We start from the raw sequence: 17,261 nt of genomic DNA, 5'->3' as shown, positions 1-17,261 counted from the left end.
AGATCCCTCCTCAACACCTACCTTTTTCCATAGAAACAACTGTTCCACAACTCTTTGCACATAAGACTCCAGCAGGGTGGTGGTAGTGGGCAAAGAAATGTGCAGCACACATAATGTGTGACACTTGGAAAGTTTATATTTTAAAAAATGTACCTATAGCTCTTTGTAAGCAATCATTACTTTTTTTTAATTTTCCATTCAGATCTTTCAGTGTCCTTGCTCAAATTAAAGCACATTCTCTTCTCCCTTCAAAGACAGAGACATCAAATTAAATTTCAAAAAGGACACATTCATTCCAAATGAAATAATTTTTCTAGGTCCAACATTATTGTAATGTTTTAAATCTAGCACTAAAAATGCAGACTCTGGTAGCTATTGTTTTCATCACTGATAATCATGGGGTAATGCCAGACTAGATATTGTACCTACAACCACGTGATGTACCTATGTTCACTCTCAAACTACAAAGGCAGGCTTCTGGTCTTCAGAAGAAAACTAATTTTCTGAAATGTAGTATATAAGGGTACAGTTAGACCCCACTCTCCTGGACTCAAACATAAAGATATATGCTGGAATAATAGACACAGTACAGGCAGAGTGGGCAATGAGCAATCTTTGGGTGAAGAAATGAAAGCTTGACAAGACAAAGCAAACTTATGAATACATATTATAGGTGCAGCTGGTACCACTGCCTTAGTTATGACTGACTGACACATAAGGCCCTGTTTACAGTTGCTCATAACTTTGCCAAAGTTTAACTTTTTGTACTGAAATTTGCCAAGCTGGGTGTCTGTCTCACACTTTTTTTGTGTGTGTTTGTGTGGTTTTTTTTGGGGGGGGGGGAGGCGGGAGGGGAGGAGTGCAGGAAGATTTTAGCTAAAATGCCTCAGTGATTTCCAAGAATGCGTTTAGAGAAACTCTAACAAGTTTTGTCCAGGTTAAAAAATTCTTACAACCAATTTGTTGAGCAGCTGTAGTGCCCCCGTGCTTTGGAGGAAGGGCTTGAAATTTGGCAGTCACTCTGGTGTCATGTCAGGGATGTGTCTTTTGTTATTCCTGTGACAATTCATGGAAATGTGGCCACATTATGAGAGTCTGAAAAATCTGTGTGCACATGCTCAGTAGAGACATCTGAAAGTTTGGCAGCTAAATTCTCCAAAGATTTCATCTGTAGCGAGCCTACTCCATCCCCTCAGAACTCCTACCTGTGACTGTTCTGCACATGGTCCACTCCCACAAAGCAACTGAACATGCTCTATTCCAGGGCTGCAGGGACTGACCAGGCTTTCCTAGCAGTTGGTCATCCCAATCACCGGTAGCCACTGTAGTGCCAGGCACAGGGACTGAGAGCAGGGAGGCTGTTTCACCTGAGCTCTTAATAGTCAAGCAGTAGGAAGGAAGAGGAGGAAGCAACCAGATTACAGCAGAGGGGTGAGGAGTAGAAGAAGAAGAAAAGAGGGGGCCCAGGGACGTGAGCCAAGCCTAAGAATCTACATTCCTCTACTGTCCGCAAATAGTTTTGAAACCCACTGGTAGGATATGTCTCATACCCTTCTATGGCTGTGCCTCATAAGAGATAACAGCCTACTACTGCTACCAGTAGTAGTTCTGTTAGCCCAAGTGGTAGAGGTCTGTACTATGGATCTAAAGATCTGAGCCTTGCTAATTGGGGGGGTCAGTGTGGTTCCCCATGATGATGTTTCTATTTTTTTAAGTTTGTTTTTTAAAAAATTAGGCAACTACATCCAAAACACTATGATTTAAAGGACATTAAGATTACAAATTCAAGCTCTCAAATTTTGGGAAACGCCAGAATTAAGGTAACCCACGCTTAACTCCACCTCTGTTTATGTATCCATTATGATGCAGTCTTTAATTTTATGATCCACAAATTTTTTTTCCACTGGATGCTTTTCCAGGGAACCCCCAATTAACAGCAATTCTACATACATTTGCATTGGAGTCATATTTATACAGACTTTGGATATGAGCAGGGGATCTGTGCTAATATATTCTTTAGAGCTGTCTGGAGGACAATGATTCCATTTTGAGGCAACATTCGGTGTCAAAATGTTCATTTTCAGATGAGCCTTTTGATTTAGGAAGTTTTTAGTAAGTAAGTGACTCGTGTGCTGTAGCCTGGTACTTAGGGCACTGGCCTGGCATGTGGGAACCAAGGTTCAAGTTTCTATGCTGGCTCACTCAGAGTAGAGTTTGTCATGCCAGATCACCCGGAAGTTTTCGTTGAAACTGATATGTCTCCACTAAAAGTTTCCGCTTTGTTGAAATGAACTAGCTCTATTCTTTATATATTGTAGTCCCTGGAAAGAACAGTGGGTGTTTTGTAGAATAAACAAATTTCATTTTGGTTTTTAAATAATTATTTTGTAACAACTTCAAGTTATTTTAGGTGCTTTTTAAAATATCCCTTTGGATATTCCTTTGGTGTTCAATAGTACTGAAACACTTATAACAAATTAATGAGCCTTCATGCTGTTAAATGTGAATTCTCTGCAATAAAAGTTGTTGTGTCCCATTTTGTGACCAAGAGACATTCTTTATTTGATTAGACAATCTGGTTTTCTAAGGAAACGATTTTCTCTTTGACCGGATGTTCCGCCTCTTCAATGTTTAGAGTAAATACAGTGCCAAAACTTACATCAGAGGCATCTGTTTGCATTAGGAAACTTTTGGTAAAATATAAATGGGCCAACACAGGCTTGTTCAACAGAGCCATGTCAAGCTGATGAAGGCAATTTAGAATGCTTGAGACCATATAATTTCATGGTTGTGTAATACAGGAGGGCCAGGGAGCAGTGGGAGAGTGCTAAAGGGAAATATATAAGCTCAAGGCTAATTAAGGCATGGTTCCCTGTAGACTAGGGAAGGTGGCTGCAGGTTAATTGGGTCACCTGCAGTCAATTAAGGCCCTGTTAGGAACCTAATAAACCCCCCTGTGTCAGGCAGACAGAGGAAGAGGAGGAAGGACTGGAGCTTGGAGGTGTGTTGAGAGATTTGGAAGACCTGAGAATTGGAGTAAGGCAGACTCCATCCTCCCCACATCTAAGGACCGAGGGTAACCCCACCTAAGGGGGATGAGGGTAAGAAACCCACGGGGTTGAGAGGGGCTGGGACTCAGAGCAAGGAGCAAACCCAGACCCCTCCCCTGCTTCCCTCCTCTACCACCTTCCCGGGCTAGTAGCTAGGCCCTCTGCACCCAAGAGCAGGGGCAAAGGGTGGCATCTTAGCTCCCTGCCAAGAAAAGCGCAGGACCCACCAGACTAAAATTGGCAATCTTGTCACAGTTGTTACTCTTGATTTTGGGTTGAAATTAGCATGGATAGTAGTTTCTTGCTTTAAGGGTAGTATAATTGTTTTCTGAGGTAGGTATTCATCACACAACTTACTTGTGCTTACCTGCCATTTGTATCACCTTTTATCAGATATTCTAAGTCTTCTGTTACAGTAGACTCCCTTTAGCTAGACTAATAATCATCTTCTACATTGTGGAATCTTTCTGGTAGAAATACTGGACATGGCTGAGAGAGATACAACTGTGGATTAGTTTATATTATATGGAAATTCTCACACACGCAAAACTTCATTAAGATGCATTTAAGTTACTGATATATATTATTATCAGCCTTAAGGCCAAAGAAACCTCTCTAGGCTGTTGTAGTTTTAAAAACCAACAACAAAATAAGGCATTTAATCTCAGAAAAATAAGAGTTTAGGTTAAACCTTAAAGAAATCTAAACATTTGAAAGTTGGAAATGCACAGTTAAAACACCCAAACAACCTAGACCCTGCCCCGTAGTGACACTAATCTCCACATTTTCTTTTATTTTGTTTTCCTATTTAGGGCCTGATCCTGAATACCGTTACTCATACAAATAATGGTTTAGCAGAATCAGCTTCCTACTTTGTCAGATGTGCTATATTTGGACTAAATACATTTACTGAGGGGTTTTTAAGAAGTTACAGACTATGGCTCAAATTCTGAGTTATCTCAGCACAGTTTAAGGGTAGGGAGCAAGTTTTGCATTCCATGGATTCTGGAGATTCCCTTTGTGGCTTCCAAGTTTTGGAGCTGGCTGGCAATCATTCTGGTCCCAGTGTAAGCTAGAACAATTTACACTACATTGTAATGGCCTCCAAGTAGCTGAGAACAGGCAGAGTGCAGAGGTGTTCGGCCATATTCCTCTCTCCCAGCTAATCAGGTAATCTGTAGGATTGCAGAAATCAGTATGGATCAACACATTTCAGATATCTTTGGAATCTAAATAATGGTGCTTCTGCACAGATATTAAGATCTGATCTGGTGTGGTAGTTAGGCCTTAGCAACTTATCCCACTTGAGCCAAATAACTTCCCCTGTGGCAAAGATCCATCTTTCATTCCTGATGTTTTTTATCTTCCTATCCAGGGTTTTTTTAAACTTTTTTATTGGACTATGTAAAGATCTTTTTCTCTAAAGGAGAAACATCTTTGTCTACCAGATTCATCTGCTGTTTCTTTTATAACTTGCGAGTTAGCCATTTATAATACAGCCTATAAAAATATTTCTTAGCACTAATTCAGATTCATTACTTTTATCACTTACTTCAGGTATACTGTACCCAATTTTTCACCATAAATGCAGGATTTATCAGTGTACACCCAGAAGTACAAATTGAACAAGATTTTTTTAATAACAAATATCTGCTAAGGGTTTCACAATACCACTTTACATTTTCAAGTAAGAGTTATATGAAAACTGAACAGTGTATATTTGTGGGGATTGCAAAAATTCTCTATTTATTCAGAAAGGCTTTGAGAAGTAAGTTACTAAATCAACTTACTTACTGTGGCGTTTACTAGTATGGTGGTGGTCAAAAAATCACTAACATTGAAGGATGTATGATATTTCCTGACTCAGGCCAATTTTCAGGCAATGCTGGTTGTTTTTTCAAGAGTAATAATTCTATGACAGGCTCTGGTCTTACTTTACAAAGCAGAATTTTTTCATTTTTCTTACTTACATGTGTAATCTGGGAGGTTATCATAATTACTATTTGAAATGACTTAGGCTATAGAGAAAATTGAGATGTCTTACTACACTAAATGCTGGAAAAAGGCTTAGAAAATATTTCTCCTGGATCCCCATTCTCTGATTCCATTTACTGCCCTCTTTCTGTGGTTTTCCATGCAGGAGTTATTACATGTTCAGGATACATTTTCAGCCAATCACAGTTCTATGCTCAAAGTTCCAGAGCTTCTCTGCAGAGCCAAAGATGGTCTCATGAGAACATTAGAAGCTGTTTCCTTCTAGTTCTTGTAAATGTATTTTTAGTTAAATAAAGATTAAAACACTATTTTTTTCCATCATTTCTTTTCCATCATTTCTTTTGTATTCCACTTGGAGCTGTGAAAATGTATTCCAGACAAGTATAGTTGTTTTAGGTTATTTTAGGAGGAAGTCCTGTTTTAGGTCCAGTAGCTGAAGTGAGACCCATCGGAGCACTGCAAACTTTATGCTTCTAATTTTCTGATTTATGTTCTCATTCTGTTGCTGACTCACCCTCTTTCCAGTGTGAAATTTGCAACGTTTAGTCTCTCACTCTCCCTGGGTTTCCGGAAGTCCCTATCATTGTACTATCTAAGCACCGTTTCAACAACAGGAACAATAAAATCAAAACTTATACAGAAAAACTTTTATAGCACCTCTCAAGGATCTCAAAGCACTTTATAAATATTAAGCCTCAAAACATCCATATGTAGTAGCTACATATTAGTAAATTGTCTTTTCACAGATGGAGAAACTGAGGGTATGTCTACACTGTGAAATTAAGTCAAATTTATTTAAGTCAACATTTAGCCTCTGATTTTACAAAGTAGATGCTGCATGACCCCACTACGCACATTCCATCAGCGGAGCGCATCCTCACTACCATGGCTAGCATCGACCCACGGGGTGATGCACTGTGAGCAGCTATCCCACGGTTCCTGCTGCCCATTGGAATTCTGGTTTAGGCTCCCAATGCCTGATGGGACAAAAACATTTTCGTGGATTGTTTTGGATACATGTTGTCAGCCTCCCAGGATGCACTTGCCGCCTCCATCCTTGAAAGCAACGGCAAACAATCATTTTCGCGCCTAAGCCTGGGTTACTCATGCAGATGCCATAGCACAGCAAACATGGACCCCACTCAGCTGTGCACTGTTGTTGTCAGCATCGCAAACACCTCACACATTGTCCTGCGGTATTTGCAGAACCTAGCCAGGAGCCACTGTGAGGAAGAATGTGATGCCACGCAAATAGCCATGCTGGAAGTCATGGAATAGAGCAATTCGCACATGCTGGCTGTGGCAGCTGGGCTTGTTAACATGATGGAATGCCTCTTCTGGGCCCGGGAAACAAGCACAGACTGGTGGGACTGCATCATTATGCAAGTATGGGATGAGCAGTGCCTGCATAATTTTTGAATGCGTAAGGCCACTTTCATGGAACTTTGTGAATTGCTTTCTCAAGCCCTGAAGCGCAGAAATACCAAAATGAGACCACCTTTGACAGCTGAGAAGTGAATGGCAATAGCCCTATGGAAGCTTGCAACGCCAGATTGCTACAGGTCAGTCAGGAATCAGTTTGGTGTGGGTAAATCTACCGTGGGGGCTGCTGTGGTCCAAGTAGCCAGGACAATCAATTCACTTCTGCTAAGAAGGGTAGTGATTCTGGAAAACATGCAGGACATAAAAAGAAAAGGAGTACTTGTGGCACCTTAGAAACTAACCAATTTATTTGAGCATGAGCTTTCGTGAGCTACAGCTGAAGTGAGCTGTAGCTCACGAAAGCTCATGCTCAAATAAATTGGTTAGTCTCTAAGGTGCCACAAGTACTCCTTTTCTTTTTGCGAATACAGACTAACACGGCTGTTCCTCTGAAACCTGTCATTATGCAGGACATAGTGGATGGCTTTGCCATGATGGGGTTCCCTAACCATGGTGAGGCAGATGGAACGGACATCCCTATCTTGGCACCAGACCACCTTGCCAAAGAGTACATAAGCTGTAAGGGATACTTCTCACTAGTGTTGCAAGCGCTAGTGGATCACAGGGGCCATTCTATGATTTCACCAACATCAACATGGGATGGTCGGGAAAGGTAGATGACGCATGCATCTTTAGGAACTCTGGTCTTTTCAGAAAGCTGCAAGAAGGAACTTTCTTCCCAGACTGGAAAATTACCATTGGTGATGTTGAAATGACAATAGTTATCCTTGGAGACCCAGCCTACTCCTTGCTCCCATGGCTCATGAAGCTGTACTCAGGCAGCCTGGACAACAGTAAGGACCAGTTCAACCATAGGCTGAGCAAGTGCAGAATGGTGGTAGAATGTGCCTTTGGATGTTTAAAGGGGTGCTGGTGCAGTTTACTCACTAGGTTAGACCTCAGCAAAAGCAATATTCCCATTGTTGCTGCTTGCTCTGTGCTTCATAATATCTGTGAAAGTAAGGGGGGAAAGTTTCTGGTGGGGTGGGGGGTTGAGGCAGATCACCTGGCTGCCAGTTATGAGCAGCCAGACACCTGGGCAATAAGAAGAGCACACTGAGGCGCACTGGGTCTCGGAGAGGCTTTGAAAACCAGTTTCGTGAATGACCCAACACTGATGTGACAGTTCTGTGTGGTGTTCCTTACCAAGCTGACCTCTCTTTTTTGCATGTACTTCCCTGTAAACTAACCCCCCACCAGCCACAGTGTGCACAGTGAATAAAGAGCCTCTCATCCTCAATCCATGAATTTTTATTATACTAATAAACACACTGAACAGAGACAGCAATGAATAGCAAAGATAACTCAGGTCTCAGGGCCTGATAACACAGGGAGGGAGGGGCAAAGACACGTAGCTTATTACAATTGCACTGTCTAGCAGTCAGAGCTGTGTGAATGAGAGCCTTCTGCTCCATGAACCATCCCCTGGAGTTGAGTTCAAGGGATAATGGAGCTTCCTCCCGCCACCACATTCTAAGGTGCCTGGGAGAGGAGGATATGAAACTCGGTGAGGAGGGCAGCTGGTTCATCATTGGGTGCAGCAGGACTCTAAGGTCTAGGTGCCTTTCCTGAACCTGAGCCAGATGTCTCAACATGTCTGTTCACTTCCCCATAGGCTGCAACATCTCCTCTTGCATGTTATGCTCTTGTTCCCTGCATGCTTTCCTGCCCTCTTGGTTGGTGCGCATGCTCTCCGACAGTGTACGCCTCCATGCATTCAGCTGGGCCCTGTCAGTCTCAGAGGAACGCATCAAATCACAGAACATGTCTTCCCTTGTCTGCTTTTTTTCGCCGTCTAGTCTGGGAAAGCCTTTGTGCTGGTGTGGAGGAAGCACCCACAGACAAGGTTTCAGCTGCAAGGGAAAAAAAAGTCCTGCAATGAATGAAACACTTCACAGCAGTAAATACATTCCCTGAGGTTCACAGCCACATTTTGTCCTTTAAAAGAAGAGCCTGGCAGAGCGCTGGGCAGCAGACTTCGGCTTGCAGGCAGGCATGGTAAGAACACAAAGGGTAGCAGGTGTCAGGGCACACCCAGGGACATTTTTTGGTGGGGAAACTTGGTACATAAACAGGCTTTTCTGGGGAGCACCCTTTGCATAGCTGGACTGGCAGCCACTGTATCCCAATTGTTTACCTCAGATTAAACATTAACCACAATTGCATTTAACCCCTGTAGCGTGAGTACAAGTGTGCACTCACCAAAGGTGCCTTCCCTGCCATCATGGTCCCGGGACAATAGGTCCTGGGTGGGGATTGGCTCCACAGTTAGGAAAAGGTCCTGGCCATCGCGGAGAATGATCCTCCATTTGCCTGCTGCATATTCTCCTCCTCTTTCTCATCAACAATGTCCTCCTTGTTATTGCCTTAGGCCGCCTGGGGCCCCTCAGAGGTATCCACAGAGAGTGTTGGAGTACTGGTGGGGTCCCTGCCTAGAACCGCATGCAGCTGCTCATAGAAGCAGCATGTCTGTGGCTCAGAACCAGAGCAACTGTTTGCCTCCCTTGTCTTCTGGTAGGCTTGCCAAAGCGCCTTTATTTTCACACCGCACTGCTGTGTGTCCCTGGTATAGCCTTGTCTCCCTTGCCCTGTGCGATTTTGGCGCAGAGGTCAGCATTTCTTCCGCAGGTTTGGAGCTCTGCCTGCATAGACTCTTCTCCCCACACAGCATTCAGATCCAGTGTCTCCTGTATGCTCCGTGCTGGAGTGTATTTGCAGCCCTAGGCAGGCATGGTCAGCTGTGCTGGTGAACTCTCCACACTGATCAAACAGGAAATGAAATCCAAAAGTTCCTGGGGCTTTTCCTGTGTATCTGGCTGAAGTGCAGTGGAGTTGAAAGTTGGTCACACTGGCGCACTCTGGGACACCTCCCGGAGGCCAATCCCGTCAAATTACACACTGTTGTGTCTACACTACCCCTAATTCGACCCAGGAAGATCGACTCTAGCACTGTGCCTCTCACCAAGGTGGAGTACAGGCATCGATTTTACAAGTCCTTTAGGTCTGCGGAAAGGGCTCAGTAGTGTAGAGACACACATTAGAAATTCGACTTAATGCGGTGTATGTCTACCTAACGCAGTAGTATAGACCAGGCCTGAGAGACAGAACTGTTAAGTCACTTGCCCAAGAAGCAAGGTTGTAGACCAAGTCACCAGCAGTACTAGGAGTGTGGAACCAGGAATATTATAGGCAGGGCTGGTGACACTTCCCCCTATAAAACCCTGTTTATGGTGGCACATAACTTTGCCAAACTATAACTGTTTGGGCTGAAATTTTACATGCCAGGTGCCTGCCTTGTGCTATTTTTTGTTTTGTTTTAATTCCACCCAACTCTGTTCAGCCATTTTTGAGAATGAGAGCAGCCTTTACAAAGCTGTTGCCACTCCTGACAGAGCGCTCAGGATCAGCCTTGCTTCCTGATGCAGCATGCAGCTCCATCATCTCTTTCCTGGGCTACCAGTGTCCTTTCAGACTGTTCTAACATTGGTACCATGCCCTGCACTTGTGGCTCTACTCCTAGCTCTGGTTCAATGTTGGGCCAGTAGACCCCAGCACGCATCCCAAATTTATAAACTTTTGGAAAATCACAGATCGTATGTGCTCAATTTTAGCAGCTAAAATCTCTGAGGATTCCATCCTCAGTGAGCATGCTCGAGTCTCTGACCCCCCTTAGTGCTGACTAAACCATGCATCCCCCATCCCCACACAGCAACTGAGTATGAGCCGTCTCCTCACAGCTCCTATGAGTGACTGGACTGAGGCAGGGAGCCTGTCTCTCCCATGGTCTCTGTGACCCTCGTTCTGTCCTGCAGACAGGAGAGAGGAGGAAGCTTCCCAAACCAAATGCAGGGTGGACAAAAGCTGGACCTGGGGGAAGGAAGGGGATAGATTAGGACAAGGAGTCTGGTGAGACTGGGAGTGGTGGGGGAGAGAGGAACTGCAACTGGGGGTTGGAGGGAGGGGACTGGGAGTGGCTTGGTAAGGGGACTGGGAGTTGGTGGGGTGTGTGTGACCGACATGGCAATTTTCTGCAATAGCCTTGAAAAACCTTATTGAGTAAAGTTTAAGTATTGTTGGGGTCCATTGTACTAAATGCAGAGGTTATATATTATTGTGGGCCAGGATTGTATGTGACCTTTCTAGATGGGGAGATGTAATGTGAGCCTTGGGAAATGTTATGAACTTCAAAAAGACTGTACTGAACAATGCGCCAGACAAGAATGGCCTTTTGGGACAAACAGAGTCAAGTGGCCTGCCTGGTGAATCTCTAGGGGGAGGTGAATGCAAATCCCACACCTCCAGTTATATCCACCTCACCTCCCCCAGCCTTTTGAAACTATGCTTTGAGGAGATGACCATTCTCTACTGACTGCCGCTCCTAGACTCTCAAAATCAAAGGCCCAAGCAATATAAAGGAAAGACTCAACTATTCATGGGTGTGCTAGCTCTGAGCTAAGGCAGTTATGAACCTGCAACCACAGATATACCCCTTGGTGGGCTCTGAAGGACTGACTCCTGCCAGAACCCTCATTGGAGCTGGGGGTGATCCCTGGTAAGCTTTTGAGCATGCATGTACATTTCTTTATTGTTTGTAATGTGTTTTCTATGTAATGCTGTCACCTTAAGAATAAATGTGCTTACTTAGAAAGAGCTGTGTGACTGCTGGGAATTCACACTTTCATAGACCCCACACATTTTGCTATCTCATATGCCACAATTCAGGGCACCTGCACCTGCATTCCCCCTGTGTGGTTCCTTGAGAACACACTAGGCTCTTGGCTCTTCAGCGATCATTCTCTTGGGTAGAGCCCTGTGTCTCTCTCCCTCCATACCAGGATTTTTCCAGGCTACATAGTTCCCTGCCCATACTGTGATATCCCCAGCAAGCCAGACTACCTAAAGAGGCCAGTGCCTGTGCTTTGCTTTCTCTTTGAAGGCTATGAACAGCTGTGTCCAGTTTTGGGCACCACACTTTCAGAAAGATGGACAAATTGGAGAGAGTACAGAGGACAGCAACAAAATGATAAAAGGTTTAGAGCACCTGATCCATGAGGAAATGTTACAAAAATTGCATGTTTAGTCCTGAGAAAAGAAGACTGAGGGGGACCGTGATAACAAAAACATTCAGATCAGAGCGAATGTATATAAAAGACTGTTCCAAAGCCCACTGAAATCAAGGAAAGACTCAAATTACTTCAAAGGGCTTTGGGATCATGCCCTAGCTGCTTTTGTTACTTTTAGTGCAATGCATTTGTTTGTACCAAACAATCCAGTTAAAGTATTTCCTGTGACTCACTGAAAAGTAAACAAGTGTTTTAATGCAATCACCAAGGTTCATTTTATGGCAGCAATCTAATACCAGTCCAATGTACAGGCAGTGTGAAGTGGGCTTTAGCCCACAAAAGCTTATGCTCAAATAAATTTGTTAGTCTCTAAGGTGCCACAAGTACTCCTCGTTCTTTCTGCAGAGCAGTAAAATATTGTAAGCCAGTGATATGTTAATAAGGGAATGATAATTAAAACACCACTAGCAAGAAAGCAATCCCTGGGGATTGGTCAATGTAAAAGGAGAGTTCGATTAAAGATCATTTAACTTGCAGTATGAATTGATTTGTGAAACTCTGCTCTTTACCATTAGCTACATAATTTAATTACTGAGCTCCTGCATTTATTTTATTTTGCCATAGAAAATATTATTTAGTGTGGTAATTTATAGATGAGTAAATGCACTGAAATATAATTAATTACCATAGTAACTTTACTATCTGACTATTATTGAAAATAGAATCTTTTGAAGACAAAAGTACTCACATCCACATTTCATAAACTTTAGTAAAAGTGTAAAGAACATAGGGAAATAAAATATATAAAATCCCAAATAAAGAAAAATAAAAAGGGAGCCAAGACTGGTGTTGTTTTCTCTTGCTAACTAAAATTTAAAACAGATTGAAATTATTTTCTATTGCAATGTAGTCGTTACACACAAGTAACTACACAACGTGTCAGCTTACTTGTGTCTCCTATTATATACATTAAAACCAGTACTATCCAGTGTCATCTAATCCAGGTTGTGTTTTATACTGAGAACAACAGAATTGTCTTTTGCCTAAACAATAGCAGTTCACCTGAGGATCTTAAAATGTAGGAGGATTTTAAATCAACTGAAAGCTCTTCCTCTGCTTGCTAATTCAAGTGAAACATGATCCATTCTAAAAACCTAGAATAATGTCAAGGTCATTGCCAATAGCTTGGATAAGCAATAAAAAGGGACACAGGAACAGGCTAATGGTATAAGGACATTAAAAATTAAAAAGGAGCTATTGATTTAAAGGTGCTATCTCACAGGCTAAGTAGCACTAATTATTGACCCAGGAGTGGATGGTATATTTCTGACAATGTGTGCACCAACCTATTAGTGTTTATCAGGCCTTTCCAGTTGCCTTGTAAATGCTACCTATTCTGCATTTTATCTGGACAGTTTGCATGTAGTTTTTAAAAATATAATAAATAAAGAAAATGGGCATTCCAACCTTTTCACAACTCATTACAAACACTAATTTGAGCTTCTATATTTAGAAAAATATTAGGAAAGATAGTAAATAACAGAGATTATTTTAGGGACGTTGCAGGCCTCATGAAAAGGTTTCACACTGTGGCACAAATCTCTCCGAGTACTAAGCTCATGTATCTTGACTGAACATTTGGGATCTCTGCTGATGGAGCAGGGGAATCCTCCCTGGAAGATGGAATATCCTTTTCATTATGCATGGAGGTTGGGGCTGCAGAGATACGACTAGAGAAATGGTGAATGCTCTGGCCTGATCTCTTCCCAAGGCATCACCAGCCCTGTCCCCAAACAACCCTTGTGCTTCTGCAGAGTTGGCCTATGCACTGTACACAGGGTGCATATCTCTTGTCTGGTCCTGTAAAATCTTGTTCTCATCTTGTGCAAGAGAACTACACTGCCAGGAATATTTCCACATTACCAGAGGAGGGGTAGGATTTGTTCCTAGGTGTTCAAATTTTAAATGTAGGCATTACCTACAATGTGGGTTGCTGAAACGTCCAACTATTCCATAGGTGCGACCCCCACTGTATACTTGCCATTAAATCTCCAGGCACCCGCCTTGTGGTAGTTACCATAAGGAGAATGTTACATGCTTGAAGTGCATGCTGCCCCTGGACCTGCTACCTTGTGAGCCCCAGTTCGTGTCCTGTCTCCCACCTTGCTCTGAGGAGGGAGCAAATTACTTTACTCTCTTTTGGAGTGCAACATACTCCCCCTGTACACTAGGGGCAGCCACTTCAATTTCTCCCTGCCAACTTGCTCATAGGGGGAATATTGTGTAAGCAACCATTGGCTATCCCTTTGTGTCTAGAGCCCCCATCATGAGCCCCTCATGTGGCCTTGCAAAGAAAGTAGTTATGGGGCCTTAGACCCTGGCACAGGCAAGGAGTGGCTAGGGAAAATCTAGACCACTACATTTATGCTTGGGGAGAAACTAATGATGGATTGAGCAAACTCAAATCAAGGAGTATCTCTGAAAAATTTTGTTTTATTTACCACTGTGTAAATCCAGAGTACCTTCATCAGTTTCAGTAGAGCTCCTCCAAATTATACCAGTGAAGTGAGACAGAAAACCAGCCCAGCTGTTCAACGGAACATTATTACATTGCGAAGCCGATCTCAGCACCCAGAAGAACACTTTTCATTTGTATTAAAATGAATGCTTAGATTATAGGGAATCTGGTGACATCCCTTTGGGAGGGCTGAATTCTGAGACTGTGTACTTTTATAATTAAATTCATGTAGAGCTGTTTGTCTAAGGCTCACTTTCAAATAGTATAATGAGTGATGTTTATGTTGCCATGAATGCAGGTGGTTCGCTTTCCCTAGATGATCTGCACAACCTTAGCATATGTATTGTATGCAGCTCTGTAAAGGGTCCATGACTGCCTAGTGGTCAGGCAAGAATTGACCTGTCATCTCTCTGTTGAAACACAGTCCTGTCCTTCAGTGCCCAGCCCCAAGTGTTTCCAGTCCTCCTGTCAAGGTTCCTCCCCCACTCTGAACTCTAGGGTACAGATGTGGGGACCTGCATGAAAAACCTCCTAAGCTTATCTTTACCAGCTTAGGTCAAAACTTCCCCAAGGTACAAAATATTACACCCGTTATCCTTGGAATGGCCGCTACCACCACCAAACTAATACTGGTTACTGGGGAAGAGCTGTTTGGACGCGTCCTTCCCCCCAAAATACTTCCCAAAACCTTGCACCCCACTTCCTGGACAAGGTTTGGTAAAAAGCCTCACCAATTTGCCTAGGTGACTACAGACCCAGACCCTTGGATCTTAAGAACAATGAACAATCCTCCCAACACTTGCACCCCCCCTTTCCTGGGAAATGTTGGATAAAAAGCCTCACCAATTTGCATAGGTGACCACAGACCCAAACCCTTGGATCTGAGAACAATGAAAAAGCATTCAGTTTTTACAAAAAGACTTTTAATAAAAAATAGAAGTAAATAGAAATAAAGAAATCCCCCCTGTAAAATCAGGATGGTAGATATCTTACAGGGTAATTAGATTCAAAAACATAGAGAACCCCTCTAGGCAAAACCTTAAGTTACAAAAAAGATACACAGACAGAAATAGTTATTCTATTCAGCACAATTCTTTTCTCAGCCATTTAAAGAAATCATAATCTAACACATACCTAGCTAGATTACTTACTAAAAGTTCTAAGACTCCATTCCTGTTCTGTCTCTGGCAAGAGCAGCACACAGACAGACCCTTTGTTCCTCTCCCTCCTCCCAGCTTTTGAAAGTATCTTGTCTCCTCATTGGTCATTTTGGTCAGGTGCCAGCGAGGTTACCTTTAGCTTCTTAACCCTTTACAGGTGAGAGGAGCTTTCCCCTGGCCAGGAGGGATTTCAAAGGGGTTTACCCTTCCCTTTATATTTATGACACGCCCCCCAAATCTCAGCTAGGGTGAAACACTGGCTGGGATTTCTTCCTGGAGCTCTAGGAAAACAGAGTTAATAAGACACATGCATCTCTAAATATACTACCAAGTACATAAAGACTAACAATATTTTCCACATCTCAAGGACGATTTTAGCCAGTTGATTCTGGGAAACTTTCACGGGAGAGTGCATCAGCCACTTTGTTAGAGGCTCCTGAGATGTGTTGGACGTCGAAATCAAAATCTTGGAGAGCTAAACTCCACCGAAGAAGTTTTTTGTTAGTTTCCTTGACGGTGTGAAGCCACTTCAGTGCAGCATGGTCGGTTTGCAGGTGGAAACGCCGTCCCCAAACATATGGGCGTAGCTTTTCCAGAGCGTAGACAAGGGCGTAACATTCTTTTTCAGTGACTGACCAGTTACTTTCCCTCTCAGACAGTTTTTTGCTGAGAAACACTACAGGGTGGAATTCTTGATCAGGTCCTTTCTGCATTAAAACTGCTCCCACACCACGCTCGGACGCATCTGTGGTTACAAGGAACGGTTTGTCAAAGTCTGGGGCCCTTAGTACAGGGTCAGACATGAGTGTCGCTTTAAGCTTGTTAAAGGCCTTCTGACACTTTCCGGTCCACTGAACAGCATTTGGCTGTTTCTTTTTGGTTAGGTCTGTCAGTGGGGCAGCGATTTGGCTGTAGTGCGGTACAAATCGTCTGTAATAACCAGCCAAGCCTAAGAAGGATTGAACCTGTTTCTTTGACTTTGGGACAGGCCACTTTTGGATAGCATCCACTTTGGCCTGTAGGGGGCTGATAGTTCCTTGACCCACCTGGTGTCCAAGGTAAGTCACTCTGTTTAGGCCTATTTGACACTTCTTAGCCTTAACAGTTAGTCCTGCCTCCCTTATGCGCTCAAGGACTTTTTGTAGATGTTCCAGGTGGTCTGCCCAGGAATCCGAAAATATGGCCACATCGTCAAGGTAGGCGACTGCATATTCTCCTAATCCCGCTAGGAGACCATCTACAAGTCTTTGGAAAGTGGCGGGTGCATTTCGCAGCCCGAAAGGGAGTACATTAAATTCATACAGCCCGAGATGTGTGATGAAGGCTGACCTTTCCTTGGCAGATTCATCTAGCGGTACCTGCCAGTACCCCTTGGTTAAGTCCAAGGTAGAGATGAACTGGGCCCGTCCCAGTTTCTCTAATAGTTCATCTGTGCGTGGCATTGGATAGTTGTCTGGGCGAGTTACAGCATTTAGCTTATGGTAGTCCACACAAAAACGTATTTCCCCATCTGGTTTGGGAACTAGAACCACTGGAGATGCCCATGCACTTTCAGAGGGGCGGATTACCCCCATCTGTAACATATCCTGGATCTCCCGTTCTATAGCAGTTTTAGCTTGAGGAGACACCCGGTAAGGTTGGACCCTAATTGGGTGAGCATTACCTGTGTCAATGGAGTGGTATGCCCGTTCAGTCAGTCCTGGGGTGGCTGAGAACGTTGGCGCGTAGCTAGTGCACAGCTCCTGGATCTGCTGTCGCTGCATACGCCCAAGGGTCATGGAGAGGTTCACCTCTTCCACACCACCAGCACATTTCCCTTCGTAGTAAACACCTTCAGGCCACTCAGCGTCGTCTCCTCCCTGGGCTGTAAACTGACAAACCTTTAATTCTCTGGAATAAAAGGGCTTTAGAGAATTAATATGGTACACCTTAGGCTTTCGGTTGGAGGTGGGGAATGCTATGAGATAATTAACAGCTCCCAGGCGCTCCTGGA

The sequence above is a fragment of the Caretta caretta genome, chromosome 1 (assembly GCF_965140235.1).
Source record: "Caretta caretta isolate rCarCar2 chromosome 1, rCarCar1.hap1, whole genome shotgun sequence".
NCBI lineage: Eukaryota > Metazoa > Chordata > Testudines > Cheloniidae > Caretta > Caretta caretta.
The sequence above is the reverse complement of the archived record's forward strand: the minus strand, read 5'-3'. Positions refer to the sequence as shown.